The sequence below is a fragment of the Rhinopithecus roxellana genome, chromosome 6 (genome assembly GCF_007565055.1).
Source record: "Rhinopithecus roxellana isolate Shanxi Qingling chromosome 6, ASM756505v1, whole genome shotgun sequence".
In the NCBI taxonomy this organism is placed as follows: Eukaryota; Metazoa; Chordata; class Mammalia; order Primates; family Cercopithecidae; genus Rhinopithecus; species Rhinopithecus roxellana.
In genome coordinates, this window is record NC_044554.1 from 37,223,025 (window position 1) to 37,243,252 (window position 20,228).

The 20,228-nt window shown below is 45.5% G+C and overlaps 2 pseudogenes across 1 annotated transcript; one reads left to right on the forward strand and one right to left on the reverse strand.

Annotated features, from left to right (window-relative positions):
* The first annotated feature begins 8,631 nt into the window (after positions 1–8,631).
* Positions 8,632–9,721, forward strand: LOC104661434 (annotated as a pseudogene). The gene has a single exon (XR_004058015.1). The product of XR_004058015.1 is annotated as a nucleophosmin pseudogene (transcript).
* Positions 9,722–12,638: 2,917 nt separating this feature from the next.
* LOC104661438 lies at positions 12,639–14,445 on the reverse strand (annotated as a pseudogene).
* Positions 14,446–20,228: the final 5,783 nt, after the last annotated feature.

Here is a 20,228-nt window from a genome sequence, read left to right on the forward strand (position 1 = left end):
CATCAAAGTGTTCTGGTTTTGGAAACACATGAAGTTCTCTGCAGCTCTCTGAGGTACAGGACATGGTGCCAGGTCTGTGCTTTAAAGAAGTCTAAGAGGAGTGGGGGTGCCTGGAAGGAACTCTGAAGCCAAGGTTAAGGGTTTCACCTTTCCTACATCCCCACCGGAGACATTCCACAAAGTCTCATGACAAATTCGGAATAGGCAAATAATAATAATAATAATATAAAAAATAAAAAAGAGTTGGGATGCAGAAAAGTGGAGGGGAGAGGAGGGAGTGATAAGACATTACAGGGGATCATCTGGACCAATCCTGAAACACTCCTACCATATCATGCCCTATCAGTCCTCTCAGACAGCTGAGGAATCTGAGGTCTGGAGGAGGCAATCAGAGCCTGGACAGGCAGCTGGCAGCCTGGAGCCCCCAAGGTCCAGGCAGACACCACCCCAACCCTCAGCCAGAGGCAGATGGACTCCCAGCTCATTCACTTGGAAATCACTCAGGTTGGCTGTGCCATTGGCCTTCCCAAATCCTCCCCTTCCACTTACCAGACAAGAGCCTTCCTGCAAAGCTGCCAGGCTAGGGATGAGGATGCCTCAGTCCCCCTAGGAATTGGCTGTCCCAAGGGGGCAGGTGCCTGGCAGCCACCCACCAGGCCACTGCTCTCTTCTTACTGCATGGAGCCCGGGGCTCATGTAAAGAGCAGGTGGCATGCATAGCGCTTAGCCCAGCTCGGCTGGGGACTGTAGGTGCTGCACCTCTGGGACCGTGGAACCCCTGCAGGTTGGGGTCAGCGCACCCTTCCCCCTGCTGGCCCCACAAACCCTTCTAGAAGACCCACCACAATCTTCCTGACCCTGACAGCCAGCGGCCCCACAGCCCTGGGACATCTGCCCACTGCCCTTCTCCTTGCATTGGGCACCCCTATTAGCCCACCAGGTATGAAAGCAGGGTGGGGGCAGTGGTGATGTCAGAGGGTGTCACCTTGTCGTGCCCAGCACTGGGGGCTGGACATGAGCTCATGCACTCATACCCACCCTCCAAAGTCCAGCCTCTCACTTTGGCCAAAGCTGGCCAGGAACTGGGGCCTTGGGACAGAGGGGACAGACATCTCCGTGCCGACTCCCTGCAGCGTCCTCACGGTTGGGTGTCACTTCTGCCACTGCAGGTGCCACATCAAATGCTGTGCCCAGGTGGCTCCAGCTGCGATCTTCAGGAAGCGGGGGCAGCAAAACCAGGCACTGGCCCCACGGTGCCACTCACACCTGTAGACCACTTTCCACCCAGGCACCCATTCCGCGTCCTTGAAGCCTCAACCCTCTGAACCTTTGCCTTGTGCTGGCTGAGTCTTTCTTTGCCTCACTCTCCAGGAGCTCTGGGGAGGTGTCGGCCACAGCGGCTGCAGCCAAGCAGAGCACAATTACGCAGGCCAAGGTGCCCACGGTGGGGAGGGGACCTTAGCGTCTTTAACTAGTGCCCTCGACTACTGGCAGGCACACTCCCTGCCAGGTCTGTATATGACACCCGCAGAAGGAGGGTTATGAGAAGCAGGCTGCTTATCATAACTCCAGTTCTGGGCCCCCAGATGTGGGATAGAGGGGGACAGGCAGAACTGGGATGTGACTGTAATGGAGATGGGTCTGTAAAGGGCTGGCTGGGAGCTCCAGTCTCCTCTTTCCTTGGTAGGAGGCCTGAGGCCCATCTGCAGCTCTCTTTGACTCCTTTTACTCTGCAGAACACCCAGACCCCAGCCTTCTCATGGAAATCGTAAGATGCATGAGGCCCAGGGTTCTTTTAGTCTCTTCCCAACCATGGTCTTTCTATTTCCCCCATATATTTGGGGGACAGGAGGCACTTACTATAAACTCAAATTCCACCCACCTTATAGTTAGTCCTAGGATCTGTCATCTTGGTCAGAATCCCAGAGAGTGCCTCCCTACGTAGAAGAGGCCATTGGGCATCTTATCCCACATTCTGTGGACATGACCTGCTATAATGTCTGTCTACTTTGAAGGAGTGTCTAACTCATTGAATAGAATTGAGGCCCGGAGATCTATATGCTGTAGTCATTAAATTATGCTAAAGTTCTCGAAAAGTAACCACACAAAGTTAACGGCTTAGTATTTCTGTGTTAAATGAAAGAATCCCAACCAGAACCTTCTTGGATATCTAAGTGGGCATGACACCCCTTTTCCAGCACCCAGGGATCCCTAATCTGCCTATATAAAGGATGATGACAGCCGAGCACGGTGGCTCATGTCTATAATCCCAGCACTTTGGGAGGCCAAGATGGGTGGATTACCTAAGGTCGGGAGTTCGAGACCAGCCTGACCAACATGGAGAAACACTTTATCTACTAAAAATACAAAATTAACCAGGTATGGTGGTGCATGCCTGTAATCCCAGCTACCTGGGAGGCTGAGGCAGGAGAATCACTTGAATCCGGGAGGCAGAGATTGCGGTGAGCTGAGATTATGCCATTGAACCCCAGCCTGGGCAAAAAAAAGTGAAATTTCATCTCATAAAAATAAATAAAAATAAATAAAGGATGATGACTAGCTAGAAAAAAATCCCTCACACTTTCTTTAAAATAGAAAACAGATTATTAATTTATCTTATTGAATAAAACAGATTTGCTTTCTATGTGCTGTGTGCTCTTTTGCCTTTTACTATAGTTCACACTTTCCTCAAGATCAGATAATTCATACTAGAGAAATACTATACATGTAATGGACGTAGAAAGAGTTTGATCTAAAATATAAACCTTAGAAATAACCAGAATTCACAGAGAATTCTTCCATAGGGAAATTTTTCAAATGCAATAAATGTGAAGAAGTATTCAAAAATCAAGTCTAAATAAACATCAGAGAATTTCCACGATAAAGTACAAAGGCACTAAATTTTTCAAACTTTACATTTAACAAGAATGTTTAATATAGAGAATAATCTAAAGTCAAAACAATGAGATAATTTGTTTGTTTGTTTGTTTGAAACGGAGTCTGGCTCTGTCGCCCAGGCTGGAGTGCAGTGGTGCAATTTCGGCTCACTGTAAGCTCCACCTCCCAGGTTCAAGCGATCTTCCTGCCTCAGCCTCCCAAGTAGCTGGGATTACAGGCACCTGCCACCACGCCTGGCTAATATTTGTATTTTTAGTAGAGACGGGGTTTCACCGTGTTGGTCAGATTGATCTCAAACTCCTGACCTCAGGTGATCCACCTCTCTCGGCCTCCCAAAGTGCTAGGATTACAGGCTTGAGCCACCATGCCCAGCCACATGGGGAATTTTATCGCTGTGCTTTTTTATATGAGGCATTATAGTATTTTCACATAGTATAGTTCTCTGGATATAAAAGCTCAAAAATTGTGATTCCTTGGACAGTCACTAAATCTTCAAGCAAAAACACATTTTTACATTCTTTTTACATTGATTACAAAAGACCATATGAAGAATCATTTTTAATATTAACTTGTTACATACTTGATACACTTTACATCATTTTTATGTTCTTGAGGGAGGGAAATTAGGGTTCAGTTTATCACTGGACATTCAGGAGGCAAGTCAATCTTTTTTATTTCCTTATAAAATTAGCATCTTCATAAGCTGTTAAACAGAAGGTTATCTTAATTTTTATTGCAGTAGAAGGAAATATATTTAAAATATTTATAGATTTATAGCAAATAGAGACTCATTATTTAAAGGATAAATAACAATTTTTTCCTTTGTTATTTTTGCCAGTTTAAGGCAGTAGCTGTGTATGTCATATAAATGTCTTCCTACCACATCAAAAATGTTGCTTTTAAAATTTTTGTTCATAAATTGAGAAGGAAGGAATTTTCTCTATATAAGTTTATATCATTGAACACATCGACATCAAAAAGAATATTAGAATCCAGCATGAAGATAATGACTAATAAAAATGAGGTACATATTTTATAAAAGCATAATCAGATTTGAATGAGGAATGCTTTCCATATCCTTGAAAGAAAAACTGTGGCTTGGGTTTTAAAGTGTTCTGAGACTGAAGTATTAAGATCCTATTTCTATAAGCAAGATCAGTCTTACTAATTTTGCCACAACTAAGAGCTAATTCATTCACTCTATGTGTGCCACTAAATCAAGAGACTGAGCAAGTCAAAAAAATTATACAGAAATTGGAACTGAAATAAACAGTAGCAGAACTGAAAAAATATAATAGAATTGTTTAACAGGAGACTCAATCCTAAAGAAGAAAAATTCAGCAAACTCAAAGACAGGCTATTTAAAAATAACCAACCATAAAGTGAACAAATGTACACATTTCAGAAATTTCAGAAAAAGGGAGAAAGAGGAAAAGGAATTTAAATATATAATTTCTCATGTGGGGAAAGGAAAGAGAGATCAGACTGTTACTGTGCCTATGTAGAAAAAAGTAGACATAAGAGACTCCATTTTGTTCTGTACTAAGAGAAATTCTTCTGCCTTGAGATGCTGTTAATCTGTAACCCTAGCCCCAACCCTGTGCCACAGAGACATGTGCTGTGTTGACTCAAGGTTTAATGGATTTAGGGCTGCGCAGGATGTGCTTTGTTAAAAACAGTGCTTGAAGGCAGTATGCTTGGTAAAAGTCATCGCCATTCTCTCATCTCAAGTACCCAGAGACACAATACACTGCAGAAGGCCACAGGGACCTCTGCCTAGGAAAACCAGGTATTGTCCAAGGTTTCTCGTCATGTGATAGCCTGAGATATGGCCTCGTGGGAAGGGAAAGACCTGACCATCCCCCAGCCCGACACCATAAAGGGTCTGTGCTGAGGAGGATAAGTGAAAGAGGAAGGCCTCTTTGCAGTTGAGACAAGAGGAAGGCATCTGTCTCCTGCTCATCCTGGGAATAGAATGTCTTGGTGTAAAATCCGATTGTATGTTCTATTTACTGAGATAGGAGAAAACCACCTTAAGGCTGGAGGTGAGACATGCTGGCAGCAATATTGCTCTTTATTGCACCCAGATGCTTGTGTGCATGCACATCAAGGCACAGCACCTTTCCTTAAACTTATTTATGACACAGAGACCTTTGTTCACATGTTTTCCTGCTGACCCTCTCCCCACTATTACCCTATTGTCCTGCCACATTCCCCTCTCCGAGATGGTAGAGATAATGATCAATAGATACTGAGGGAACTTAGAGACCGGTGCTGGCGTGGGTCTATGCTGAGTGCCGGTCCCCTGGGCCCTCTTTTCTTTCTCTATACTTTATCTCTGTCTATTTCTTTTCTCAATCTCTTGTCCCACCTGATGAGAAACACCCACGGGTGTGGAGGGGCAGGCTACCCCTTCATCTTAAAACTTTCCAAATCTAGAAAAGAATATGAACATCCAGCTTTCTGAAGCTCAAAATACCTACAGCAAGAAGAACCTAATAAAGTTTGCCCTTGGACATATTATGATCGTCAAAACACAAAGATAAAGCACAAATCTTGAAAGCAGCACGAGATAAATTCTTCACATAGAAGGAAATCTTTATAATGGTATCAGTGGATTTTTCAGCAGAAACTTTGCAAGAAAACTGGGAGAACATCTATTCAAAATGCTGAAAGAAGGAAAAAAACTGACAATTAAGAAGACTTTAACCAACAAGGCTGTTCTTTAGAAATAATAGAGGTCAAGACATTCCAACATTTCGAGACAAAAAAGAAGGTGAGGGAATTTATCACACCTCAACCTGTCTTGCAAGAAATGCTAAAAGGCAGTCTTCATATTGATATGATCGAATGTAAATAATATGAAAAATATTAAAGTATAAATGTTACTGAAAATGGTAAATACTTAGTGAAATTTAGAACACTCTAACACTGTAGTGGTTTTGCACAAGTCACTTTGAACTTTAGTATAAAATCTATAAGAATATTAAAAATGAAATAACTACAATAATTTGCTAATGGACACACAACATAAAAAGTTGTAAAGTTTGACATATATAGTATAAAATCTATGAAAGGGAGAAAATTTGTAAAGTTTTTCTATGCATAGAAGTTAAATTGTCATCATCCTAAACAAGATTGTTAAGATACAAGATGTTTTACATAAGTCTTATGACATCCACCAGGAAAAAAAAACTGTAGTAGATACACAGAAGAAAAAGAGAAAGTAATTAAAGCATACAAAAACAACAAAAATGAAACAAAAATTTAAGTTTGGGTGATGGCTTATGCCTATAATCCCCGCACTTCGGGAGCAAGATGGGAGAATCATGTGGCAGCCACAACTAAGGGCTCTGTTGGGTGTCTGCCATAGAATCTCTATACATCAGGTGCCTAATAAGTGCTGAGGCAGGTGAGGCTTCTGGGCAGATGGGTGGGTGACCTATAGACCTGCTTGCTTTGAGCACCTCCACTAACAAATGGGCCAGGCCTCCACTTTTCTTCCTATCTGTCCCATCTCATTTGATGTGCCCAGTCACCCTTTGCAGTTGGCACTGTTTGTGTCCCATACCCACTGTCTGCATGTGGACAGGGAAGGCTGGTGGGTGAAGAAACTAATCCAAGTCGCACAGTTGGTGAAATGTGGAGCTGGGATAAGACCCAGATCACTAGACTCTAGTCAGGGAATGGCTGGTCTGAGACAGCTGGTGCCAGAGGCATGGCCTGACCCTGCCCTGCCCTGCCCTAAGGAGCAGAGCTGCTCACCCCTTCCATCAGAGTCAACTGCTCTGCCAGCAGCTGGGGAGGGAATTCCACACAGGCAGCTCTGCACTGGGCTGGTTTTTTGCAGTTGCAATGCCTCAGAAGAGTGCGCAGCTGAAACCAAAACACCTAGGCAAGGGCAGTGTGGCTATGTGATGGGCCTGTTACTGGGGAGGATAGGCAACCCCCTCAGTGGGTGCAGTAGACGCTGGCAGCCGTGAAACGTTGTGGCCCACTTGCCACCTCCCTTCCTCAAAAACAGGGTGGATTCCACTGTTGGGGTGCATGAAAGTGCCTGGTCTCCACACTTCCTCCTTGGCCTTGTGGCAGCAAGAGCAGTGGCAGTAGTGACTGTGGCAGGAGCCCCAGGGTGGACCATTGGCCTCTGGAGCCAGGCTCTCAGAAGAATGCAGGCACAGCTGAAATGCTCAGGCAGGAGTAGGTCAGCTGCACTGTGGACTCGATACTTGGAAAGGCAGGCCTTGTCTAGTAGGACTGAGTCATCTCACAGATCTGTAAGGCTCTTTTCATTTTTCTCAATCATTCATCTGAAACGTTGTCTTCAGATTGGTTAATTTCTAGGGCTCCATCTTCAAGTTTATTTCTTCTGTTTCTAATCAGCTGATCCTCTCAACAGTACTTTTTTATTATCATCTTTCTATTTGGTTCTTTTATAATTTCCATTTCTCTGCTGAGATCCCACATCTGCTCAATCATTATGAGAATATTTTTCTTTACCTCCATGACCATATTTATAATAGCTGCTTTCCAATTCTTGTCATCTTATTACAACACCTTGAACATCTTGGAGATAGCGTCTAATGCCTGTTTTAGTTTTAGTCTTGTATATGAATTACATTATCCTGCTTTTTTCACACATCTCATGAATTTTAAAATTATGTGCGGGAAACTATAAATAACAATTATAGAGACCCTGAATGCTGTTGTGTTTCTTGAGGAGTATTATTATTTTTCTAGAAGAACTTAATTTGAACTCAACTCCAATCCCAAACCCTATCTCCCCTACAGTGGACAAAGCTGAAATTCTTATTCACTTCTTACCCACCCATGTATTATACCATATGTATTACATATAAATTATATATCTATATAATTACATGTCATATTTTATCAAAAATGTATTATTTTTCCTGTGAGAGTCTTGTTAAACAAGATATTTCACTCTTACCTGAAGCCAGAAACTCAGTTTTGTTTGCTTTTTGATTTTTTTTTTGTGAATGGAATTAAATACTATGCATGCTTTTTAATCTGGTTTCTTGTATGCAACATTGTGATATTCATTCATCCCATTGTATGTATGTGTATTTTTTTTTTTCAGTAAGGAAACGTTTGGTAATCTGACAGGAAAATGTAAAGACAATTTGAAGTTAGAGTTATTCTTTAACATCTGTTTTGTTGACAAGGACTGAGAGGAGGCAATTCACCTGTGCAAGATTACCTAAGAAAATGAGTGCACTCATTATAAACTTCAGAACCCAGCTGTGGCGACTCTGCTGTTTTTCAGGAATTAGGTACATTTAGTTTTTGCCTTGGTGGCTCCCTTTTCTAACAATCCCAGGGCTAGGGCCATCCTGCTTCTACAGGTGACATGGCAATTATGGGCGTGAGGGAGATGAACTCACAGTATCCCTTCCTTATAACCATGGTTCAGGGACCACAATTCATACACAGACTCACTCCAAGACTCAGCCAGGTAAGCGTCTGTTTCTCAGCTTCCTTACCAGTTAGTGATCAAGACTCAGGTGAGATGATGTCTGTAATTCTCTCACAATTTGTTCTTACATCTCACTGAATTATAACTAGTCAGTAGGTATTTCTAGATGAAATATTAATATTATGAATATATAAATGTACAGATTGGTGGAAGAAAACTTGAAATTATGTAATCAAGCTAGAAACCATCATTCTGAGCAAACTATAGCAAGGACAGAAAACCAAACACCATCCCTGGTGTGATTCTGTCCTGCACGGCTGTTCTCTGGAGCAGCGTTCCTTTATCTCCGTCCGCCTTCTCTCCCACCTAAGTACTTGCCGCCACCTGATGGAAGATTCGATGGACATGGACATGAGCCCCCTGAGGCCCCAGAACTATCTTTTCAGTTGTGAACTAAAGGCCGACAAAGATTATCCACTTTTATGAAAAAGAGCACCAGTTATCTTTAAGAACGGTCAGTTTAGGGGCTGGTGCAAAGAATGAATTGCACATTGTTGAAGCAGAGGCAATGAATTACGAAGGCAGTCCAATTAAAGTAACACTGGCAACTTTGAAAATGTCTGTACAGCCAACGGTTTCCCTTGGGGGCTTTGAAATAACACCACCAGTGGTCTTAAGGTTGAAGTGTGGTTCAGGACCAGTGCATATTAGTGGACAGCACTTAGTAGCTGTGGAGGAAGATTCAGAGTCAGAAGATGAAGAGGAGGAGGACATGAAACTCTTAAGTATATCTGGAAAGCGATCTGCCCCTGGAGGTGGTAGCAAGGTTCCACAGAAAAAAGTAAAACTTGCTGCTGATGAAGATGATGATGATGATGAAGATGATGATGATGATGATGATTTTGATGATGAGGAAGCTGAAGAAAAAGCACCAGTGAAGAAATCTATATGAGATACTCCAACCAAAAATGCACAAAAGTCAAATCAGAATGGAAAAGACTCAAAAACCATCATCACACCAAGATCAAAAGGACAAGACTCCTTCAAAAAACAGGAAAAAACTCCTAAAACACCAAAAGGACCTAGTTCTGTAGAAGACATTAAAGCAAAAATGCAAGCAAGTATAGAAAAAGGTGGTTCTCTTCCCAAAGTGGAAGCCAAGTTCATCAATTATGTGAAGAATTGCTTCCGGATGACTGACCAAGAGGCTATTCAAGATCTCTGGCAGTGGAGGAAGTCTCTTTAAGAAAATAGTTTAAACAATTTGTTAAAAATTTTCCATCTTATTTTATTTCTGTAACAGTTGATATCTGGCTGTCCTTTTTATAATGCAGAGTGAGAACTTTCCCTACCGTGTTTGATAAATATTGTCCAGGTTCCATTGCCAAGAATGTGTTGTCCAAAATGCCTGTTTAGTTTTTACAGATGGAACTCCACCCTTTGCTTGGTTTTAAGTATGCAATGTTATGATAGGACATAGTAGTAGCAGTGGTCAGACATGGAAATGGTGGGGAGACAAAAATATACATGTGAAATAAAACTCAGTATTTTAATAAAGTTAAAAAAAATAGAAAAGAAAAGAAAACCAAACACCGTGTGTTCTCACTCATGGGTGGGAATTGAACAACGAGAACACTTGGACACAGGGTGGGGAATGCCACACACTGGGGCCTGTCGTAGGGTTGGGGGCGCGGGGAGGGATAGTATTAGGAGATATACCTAATGTAAATGACAAGTTAACAGGTGCAGCACACCAACATGGCACATGTATACATATGTAACAAATCTGCATGCTGTGCACATGTACCCTAGAACTTAAAGTATAATAATAATAAATAAATTATGTAATCATATTAGAATTTGAATTTTGTTTGACTATTTTTAATTTTAATAAATTCGTACAACAACAAATTGTTTTATGCATTTATGCAAATCTTTACATTTTAAGACACTACAAATCTGCACTAATTCAGAGTGGTGTATTTATACCACTTTGGGCTTAAGTTTGGAAATGCTGTAGTGTATTTATAATACTTAAGGATGGTTTGAATGATCACGTGATAAAACAAGATTTTTTTTTTTTCATGTTTCCAGAAATCTCTTTTATTTCTTTAGATATATAAAACACTTTTCTTTTATATTCTCTCTGATAATTCCAGTATCTGTATCTACAGTGTACGGGTTGTTTCTGCTGGGTCTCATAGTGTATTGTTGTCTTGTGATGTTTATGAATTTTAAAACGGGAGATCTCATTTTCTTTTCTTTTCTTTCTTTCTCTTTCTCTCTCTTTCTTTTCTTTCTTCCTTCCCTCCCTCCGTCCCTCCCTCCCTCCCTCCCTCCCTCCCTCCCTCCCTCCTTCCTTCCTTCCTTCCTTCCTTCCTTCCTTCCTTCCTTCCTTCCTTCCTTCCTTCCTTCCTTCCTTCCTTCCTTCCTTCCTTCCTTCCTTCCTTCCTTCTTTTCCTGTAGAGATGCAGTTTCTCACTATGTTGCCCAGGCTGCTCTCAAACTCCTGGCCTCAAGTGCTGGGATTCCAGGCGTGAGCCACCGCGGTCGGTGGAGATAGTCATTTTCCTTGGAACTCGATCAACACAAAATCCTGAGGCCGCCTGTGGTTGTTTCCTCTCGGGCAGATTCTCAACCAAGGACAATTCTGCCCACAGGGACACATTTTGACATCCTGAGACAGTTCTGAGTGTCACAACTGTGTGTGCACGCACTTGTATGTACCTGTGCACGCTACTGGCACCTCGTGGATAGAGGCCAGGGATGCTGCTCATATCGTGGAAGGAGACTGACCCACCCAGCATCACTAGGGCGGGCTCCAGGGAGGGTCTGCATGTGCCTCTGCCAGCCACCTAGACCGTGCCAGTCGGGAGCCACTTTAAATTCTCCCCTCCTAGTCTGCAGGGCCACGCACTAGCTTGATTGCAAACTGTAAACTTGGAGGACCTATATTTTTTTCACCTTGCATGGTACACCAAGGCTGAGAGACAGTTTTTCCAGAGGTGCCAGCCTGTCTCACATTTCCTCTTTAGCTGCGGGGTCCAGCTCTACATGGGCGGTCTCTCGATGAAGTTACCCCAGGACAGACACTATTCTGTCTTCTGCTTCCAGTCCTGTAAAGAGGCCAGGATCCCCCAGGGCATGGCAGGCACCCTCAAAGGCAGAAGTGGGGAGGCCCTGGTGGGCAGACCCCAGCCTGCTGATGGGGGGCCTTCTCCCCGGCTGCCGCTGGCCCACCCACTGCACTGCAGTCCACCCGGTGCTGGGGCTGTGGGGCACAGGCCTTCAGGACCCGCTCCTTTTCCCACCCAGGATGTCCAGGCCTGGCATCCTTATGTCTCTGGAAAGCCCACTCCCATCCTCAGGGTAGGAGGGCAGCTGCACGCTGGGCTGTCTTGGGCCTGTCCTAGAACACCCCTGCAGCCTGGGTGCAGCAGGGAATGCGGCTCTGTGGGGTTCCTGTGGGCAGGTTAGCGTGGAGCTGGGTTCCAGAAGGGAGTTGCTGCCCTGCCTGCCAGGACCCCACCTCTGAGACAGGGGTGCCTTGTGGAACAGTGCACCAAAGTGCTCTGGGCACGAGGGGTCCCTGCGCCCCCCACACACTGACCCTGCATCGGGGTCCGTGCACCCCCCATACACTGACTCCTCATCAGGGTCCCTGCGCCCAACACACACTGACCCTGCATCGGGGGCTCTGTGCCCCACACACACTGACCCTACATTAGGGGCCCTGGGCTTCAGAATCCACCCATGACGTTGCCATGCCCCTGGCTCTGGTGGCACTGGGGCCCTCCAAGCTGGGCTGAGCATGGGGCCCCCACCAGTGCGTATCCCAGAACCAGCGGGAGTGGGCCTGGGCAGGGGGGCAGGGAGTGACACCCAAGGTGACCTGCCCCAGCCTCCTCCTGTACCGTGGGGGTTCTCCTTTTCCTTGGCTGAGGGAAGTGGCCTCTCCCCAAAGAAACCTGGGTTCAGGCTGGGAGTGGGAGGAAAGGGGGATGTGTAGGACACCAGACTCTGGGAATCCTGAGTGGGGGGTGACAGACTCTCCCTATGACGTGCCTGGGAACTGTCTGGAGGCCCAGGTTGATCCCCCTCCTGGGGACAGGGCCCTCCTGGGGAGCCAGGCTCACAGGTTGTTTTGTGGGACTCAAAGTGGGGCAGCCACGTTGAGTCCCACAGGATGAGGAAGGCCATCGCCTGGCCAGAATGAGGAAGGCCATCACCCTGGGGTCTGCAGGAGGCACACGCAGGCCAAGCTCTAGTCTACCTGGCTCCGGGATCCGCTGCAGCCAGTCTCTCAGGCTTGGCCAAGACCTGAAATCCGATCGCCATCCCCGGGGCTCCCGTGCCAGGCGGGCATCCCCTGCTTAGAGGTCATCCCCACCCCCTCCATCTGTTCCCGCCCGGGCGACAGCCGCTTTGTCCTGGTGCCCTGATTGAGGTCGGGGGAAGCTGCCCTTGGACCCGCAGGTCTCGGGCGCAGCGTCGGCGCCGCAACCGAGCCGCCTGGCGCCCACTGCAGGCCTTTGTCGGAAGTGCAGCCTGGCGCGAGCAGTTCTTTTCCCTGGCGATGGGACCCCAGGGCAGGCAGCATCGCTGGAAGCCAGGGCAGCCAGAGATCTGGTAACTCGTGGAGGGGTCCCCCACTGTCCACTGACAGCGGCAGTAGTAGCTGCGGACTATGCGGACTCAAGAGAGCCCCAGCCCATGTCAGCACCTGAGGCCAAAACCAAGTCAAGGGCTCGGTGTCCGGGTCAGCCGGGGACAGGCCTGGGGAACCAGGATGGCAAGGCGGACAGGAAGGCGCCGACTCCTGGACTGCCTGGGCCTGCTGGGGGTCTCCAGCCAGAGAGGTTGGGTGCGACAAGGTGCCCGCCCTCGAAGGGCTGAGTGCCAGGCCGGCACTGGGGGCCCACTCAGTCCACACCTGCAAGATGAAGGTGGAGTACAGAGACTTCGCGTCCTGCTGGCTCAGGGCACCGGCCTCAAACAGCTGCTTAATGAGCACCTACTTCTCCTGCTCCAGCTGCGTGATGCGCTCACTCTTCTCGGTCACCTCCTGGGTGAGGAGTCGGTTCCGCTCCTTCAGCATGAGGATGATCTGCTGCTGCCATCCCGGAGACAAGGTGGACGTCAGGGCAGAGCAGACGGACCGGAGGAGGACGTGGGCAGGGCCTGGCTGGCCCAGGCTGCAGCCAGCAGCTCCCCCGACCACCGGGCCACCTCCTCTACCTTGGGCAGTAGCCGTCCCAGTGGGCGAGGGCTCCCCACAGCCCCAATGTCGGCGCTGGCTCTGCTCTGGCCCAGGCGGCACTGGCACTCCTGCAGTCGTTGCAGCTGCTGCTGGTGCCAATTGCGGCCCGGCACCATCATCTCCAATCCCTGCGGCAGCATCTCCCTCTCCTGCTCCAGCTCCTACATCTGGTCAGCAGGCCGCAGTCCACGCCGCTGGTGATGGTGTGCCTCCGACGTTCCCCTCGGGCACGGGGGGGCATCCGGGCATCCCCTGAATCCGCCTCCAAGGTCCTGCAGGCCGCTGCACCTGCGTCCGCGCGCTGGCTCGGTTCCAGCGACGGGCTCTGGGACCGCTCGCGCTCGGCTGGGCAGGGCTGCGCCTTGGCGGGGGCGTACAGCTGCTCCAGGCTGCGGGCCGGGCCTCTGGGACCTGTCAGAGGGGCGCGAACGCCCAGGGACAGGGGCTTCCTCTCCAGGACCGTCAGCAGATCGTCAGCCGGTGCAAACAGCAGGCGCTGCGGCGGCTGGTCTCCGGGCCCGGCCCGGGCGCGCGTGGGGTCCCGGGTGCGGCAATCGGCTTTCAGCAGCTAGGTGCGCAGGCCGGCAACCAAGCGCTGGAAGGTCAGGTAGCAGCTGGCTGGGGCCACCTGACTCAGGCCTTTCAGCACCCCGCTAGGCAGCCCTCGCGCTTTGGCACCCTGCCAGCAGGACTGGATCTCTCGCAGGTGCACGCAGCCGCGCCGCCGGTGGTCCAGGATGTCTAACAGGGTGAGCAGGCTCTGCAGGAAGGCGCGCGGCAGCCCATCCGTGCTGCGCGCGGGCTAGGCGGGAGACACGCAGCCCCGCTCGGCCGTCGCGGCCCGGGCCATGGGCTCCCGGCCTGGGTCCCCTAGACCACCCGCATGAGTCCCCGCGTGACCCCACCGCGGGGCCAGCCCTGCGCACTCCCAAGACTTTCAATATACTTCGCATTAAGAAGATTTTAGTAGATGACCTTAATAAAGTTACGTTTAATCCTATTATACTAATTGCTAATAGGGAGGTTTGTTTGTTTGGTTTTGCTACCACAAAACTATCTGAAAAGAACATCTTCTGCTATGTGTCTTATATAATTTTTATAGGATACATGAAACGTTGCATGCATGAATGTGATACTCAGCATGATATCAGAGTGATGTGATATGACAGCCATTCAATGCCTTATTTTTTTTTTCCAAAATACTTCTGGTGATTGCTTTTTCCATTAGCACAAAATCTACTTAAGTTCCGTTCTACAAACACCCATGATTCATTTTTTTTTTTTTTTTTTTTTTTTTTTTTTTTTTTTTTTTATTATACTTTAAGTTCTAGGGTACATGTGCATAACGTGCAGGTTTGTTACATATGTATACTTATGCCATGTTGGTGTGCTGCACCCATCAACTCGTCAGCACCCATCAATTCATCATTTATATCATGTATAACTCCCCAATGCAATCCCTCCCTCCTCCCCCCTCCCCCCTCCCCATGATAGACCCCAGTGTGTGATGTTCCCCTTCCCGAGTCCAAGTGATCTCATTGTTCAGTTCCCACCTATGAGTGAGAACATGCGGTGTTTGGTTTTCTCTTCTTGTGATAGTTTGCTAAGAATGATGGTTTCCAGCTGCATCCATGTCCCTACAAAGGACGCAAACTCATCCTTTTTTATGGCTGCATAGTATTCCATGGTGTATATGTGCCACATTTTCTTAATCCAGTCTGTCACAGATGGACATTTGGGTTGATTCCAAGTCTTTGCTATTGTGAATAGTGCCGCAATAAACATACGTGTACATGTGTCTTTGTAGTAGACTAATTTATAATCCTTTGGGTATATACCCAGTAGTGGGATGGCTGGGTCATATGGTACATCTAGTTCTAGATCCTTGAGGAATTGCCATACTGTTTTCCATAATGGTTGAACTAGTTTACAATCCCACCAACAGTGTAAAAGTGTTCCTATTTCTCCACATCCTCTCCAACACCTGTTGTTTCCTGACTTCTTAATGATTGCCATTCTAACTGGTGTGAGATGGTATCTCATTGTGGTTTTGATTTGCATTTCTCTGATGGCCAGTGATGATGAGCATTTTTTCATGTGTCTGTTGGCTGTATGAATATCTTCTTTTGAGAAATGTCTGTTCATATCCTTTCCCCACTTTTTGATGGGGTTGTTTGTTTTTTTCTCGTATATTTGTTTGAGTTCTTTGTAGATTCTGGATATTAGCCCTTTGTCAGATGAGTAGGTTGCAAAAATTTTCTCCCATTCTGTAGGTTGCCTGTTCACTCTGATGGTAGTTTCTTTTGCTGTGCAAAAGCTCTTTAGTTTAATGAGATCCCATTTGTCAATTTTTGCTTTTGCTGCCGTTGCTTTTGGTGTTTTAGACATGAAGTCCTTGCCCATGCCTATGTCCTGAATGGTACTACCTAGATTTTCTTCTAGGGTTTTTATGGTATTAGGTCTAACATTTAAGTCTCTAATCCATCTTGAATTAATCTTCGTATAAGGGGTAAGGAAAGGATCCAGTTTCAGCTTTCTACTTATGGCTAGCCAATTTTCCCAGCACCATTTATTAAATAGGGAATCCTTTCCCCATTTCTTGTTTCTCTCAGGTTTGTCAAAGATCAGATGGCTGTAGATGTGCGGTATTATTTCTGAGGACTCTGTTCTGTTCCATTGGTCTATATCTCTGTTTTGGTACCAGTACCATGCTGTTTTGGTTACTGTAGCCTTGTAGTATAGTTTGAAGTCAGGTAGCGTGACGCCTCCAGCTTTGTCCTTTTGACTTAGGATTGTCTTGGCAATGCGGGCTCTTTTTTGGTTCCATATGAACTTTAAAGCAGTGTTTTCCAATTCTGTGAAGAAAGTCATTGGTAGCTTGATGGGGATGGCATTGAATCTATAAATAACCTTGGGGAGTATGGCCATTTTCACGATATTGATTCTTCCTATCCATGAGCATGGTATGTTCTTCCATTTGTTTGTGTCCTCTTTGATTTCACTGAGCAGTGGTTTGTAGTTCTCCTTGAAGAGGTCCTTTACATCCCTTGTAAGCTGGATTCCTAGGTATTTTATTCTCTTTGAAGCAATTGTGAATGGAAGTTCATTCCTGATTTGGCTCTCTGCTTGTCTGTTGCTGGTGTATAAGAATGCTTGTGATTTTTGCACATTAATTTTGTATCCTGAGACTTTGCTGAAGTTGCTTATCAGCTTAAGGAGATTTTGGGCTGAGACGATGGGGTTTTCTAAATATACAATCATGTCATCTGCAAACAGGGACAATTTGACTTCTTCTTTTCCTAACTGGATACCCTTGATTTCTTTCTCTTGCCTGATTGCCCTAGCCAGAACTTCCAACACTATGTTGAATAGGAGTGGTGAGAGAGGGCATCCCTGTCTTGTGCCAGTTTTCAAAGGGAATTTTTCCAGTTTTTGCCCATTCAGTATGATATTAGCTGTGGGTTTGTCATAAATAGCTCTTATTATTTTGAGGTACGTTCCATCAATACCGAATTTCTTGAGCGTTTTTAGCATGAAGGGCTGTTGAATTTTGTCAAAAGCCTTTTCTGCATCTATTGAGACAATCATGTGGTTCTTGTCTTTGGTTCTGTTTATATGCTGGATTACGTTTATTGATTTGCGAATGTTGAACCAGCCTTGCATCCCAGGGATGAAGCCCACTTGATCATGGTGGATAAGCTTTTTGATGTGCTGCTGAATCCGGTTTGCCAGTATTTTATTGAGGATTTTTGCATCAATGTTCATCAGGGATATTGGTCTAAAATTCTCTTTTTTTGTTGTGTCTCTGCCAGGCTTTGGTATCAGGATGATGTTGGCCTCATAAAATGAGTTAGGGAGGATTCCCTCTTTTTCTATTGATTGGAATAGTTTCAGAAGGAATGGTACCAGCTCCTCCTTGTACCTCTGGTAGAATTCAGCTGTGAATCCATCTGGTCCTGGACTTTTTTTGGTGGGTAGGCTATTAATTGTTGCCTCAATTTCAGAGCCTGCTATTGGTCTATTCAGGGATTCAACTTCTTCCTGGTTTAGCCTTGGGAGAGTGTAAGTGTCCAGGAAATTATCCATTTCTTCTAGATTTTCTAGTTGATTTGCGTAGAGGCGTTTATAGTATTCTCTGATGGTAGTTTGTATTTCTGTGGGGTCAGTGGTGATATCCCCTTTATCATTTTTTATTGCATCTATTTGATTCCTCTCTCTTTTTTTCTTTATTAGCCTTGCTAGCGGTCTGTCAATTTTGTTGATCTTTTCAAAAAACCAACTCCTGGATTCATTGATTTTTTGGAGGGTTTTTTGTGTCTCTATCTCCTTCAGTTCTGCTCTGATCTTAGTTATTTCTTGCCTTCTGCTAGCTTTTGAATGTGATTGCTCTTGCCTCTCTAGTTCTTTTAATTGTGATGTTAGAGTGTCAATTTTAGATCTTTCCTGCTTTCTCTTGTGGGCATTTAGTGCTATAAATTTCCCTCTACACACTGCTTTAAATGTGTCCCAGAGATTCTGGTATGTTGTATCTTTGTTCTCATTGGTTTCAAAGAACATCTTTATTTCCGCTTTCATTTCGTTATGTACCCAGTAGTCATTCAGGAGCAGGTTGTTCAGTTTCCATGTAGTTGAGCGGTTTTGATTGAGTTTCTTAGTCCTGAGTTCTAGTTTGATTGCACTGTGGTCTGAGAGACAGTTTGTTATAATTTCTGTTCTTTTACATTTGCTGAGGAGTACTTTACTTCCAATTATGTGGTCAATTTTGGAATAAGTGCGATGTGGTGCTGAGAAGAATGTATATTCTGTTGATTTGGGGTGGAGAGTTCTATAGATGTCTATTAGGTCCGCTTGGTGCAGAGATGAGTTCAATTCCTGGATATCCTTGTTAACTTTCTGTCTCGTTGATCTGTCTAATGTTGACAGCGGAGTGTTGAAGTCCCCCATTATTATTGTATGGGAGTCTAAGTCTCTTTGTAAGTCTCTAAGGACTTGCTTTATGAATCTGGGTGCTCCTGTATTGGGTGCATATATATTTAGGAGAGTTAGCTCTTCCTGTTGAATTGATCCCTTTACCATTATGTAATGGCCTTCTTTGTCTCTTTTGATCTTTGATGGTTTAAAGTCTGTTTTATCAGAGACTAGGATTGCAACCCCTGCTTTTTTTTGTTCTCCATTTGCTTGGTAGATCTTCCTCCATCCCTTTATTTTGAGCCTATGTATGTCTCTGCATGTGAGATGGGTCTCCTGAATACAGCAGACTGATGGGTCTTGACTCTTTATCCAGTTTGCCAGTCTGTGTCTTTTAATTGGAGCATTTAGTCCATTAACATTTAAGGTTAATATTGTTATGTGTGAACTTGATCCTGCCATTATGATATTAACTGGTTATTTTGCTCGTTAGTTGATGCAGTTTCTTCCTAGCCTCGATGGTCTTTACATTTTGCCAAGTTTTTGCGATGGCTGGTACCGGTTGTTCCTTTCCATGTTTAGGGCTTCCTTCAGGGTCTCTTGTAAGGCAGGCCTGGTGGTGACAAAATCTCTAAGCATTTGCTTATCTGTAAAGGATTTTATTTCTCCTTCACTTATGAAACTTAGTTTGGCTGGATATGAAATTCTGGGTTTAAAATTCTTTTCTTTAAGAACGTTGAATATTGGCCCCCACTCTCTTCTGGCTTGTAGAGTTTCTGCCGAGAGATCTGCTGTTAGTCTGATGGGTTTCCCTTTGTGGGTGACCCGACCTTTCTCTCTGGCTGCCCTTAAGATTTTTTCCTTCATTTCAACTTTGGTGAATCTGGCAATTATGTGTCTTGGAGTTGCTCTTCTGGAGGAGTATCTTTGTGGCGTTCTCTGTATTTCCTGAATTTGAATGTTGGCCTGCCCTACTAGGTTGGGGAAGTTCTCCTGGATGATATCCTGAAGAGTGTTTTCCAACTTGGTTCCATTTTCCCCCTCACTTTCAGGCACCCCAATCAGACGTAGATTTGGTCTTTTTACATAATCCCATACTTCTTGCAGGCTTTGCTCATTTCTTTTTCTTCTTTTTTCTTTTGGTTTCTCTTCTCGCTTCATTTCATTCATTTGATCTTCAATCGCTGATACTCTTTCTTCCAGTTGATCGAGTCGGTTACTGAAGCTTGTGCATTTGTCACGTATTTCTCGTGTCATGGTTTTCATCTCTGTCATTTCGTTTATGATCTTCTCTGCATTAATGAGTCTAGCTGTCAATTCTTCCACTCTTTTTTCAAGATTTTTAGTTTCTTTGCGCTGGGTACGTAATTCCTCCTTTAGCTCTGATAAGTTTGATGGACTGAAGCCTTCTTCTCTCCTCTCGTCCAAGTCATTCTCTGACCAGCTTTGATCCGTTGCTGGTGATGGGCTGCGCTCCTTTGCAGGGGGAGATGCGCTCTTATTTTTTGAATTTCCAGCTTTTCTGCCCTGCTTCTTCCCCATCTTTGTGGTTTTATCTGTCTCTGGTCTTTGATGGTGGTGACGAACTGATGGGGTTTTGGTATAGGTGTCCTTCCTGTTTGATAGTTTTCCTTCTGACAGTCAGAAGGACTGTCTGTTGGTCTGTTGGAGATTGCTTGAGGTCCACTCCAGACCCTGTTTGCCTGGGTATCAGCAGCAGAGGTT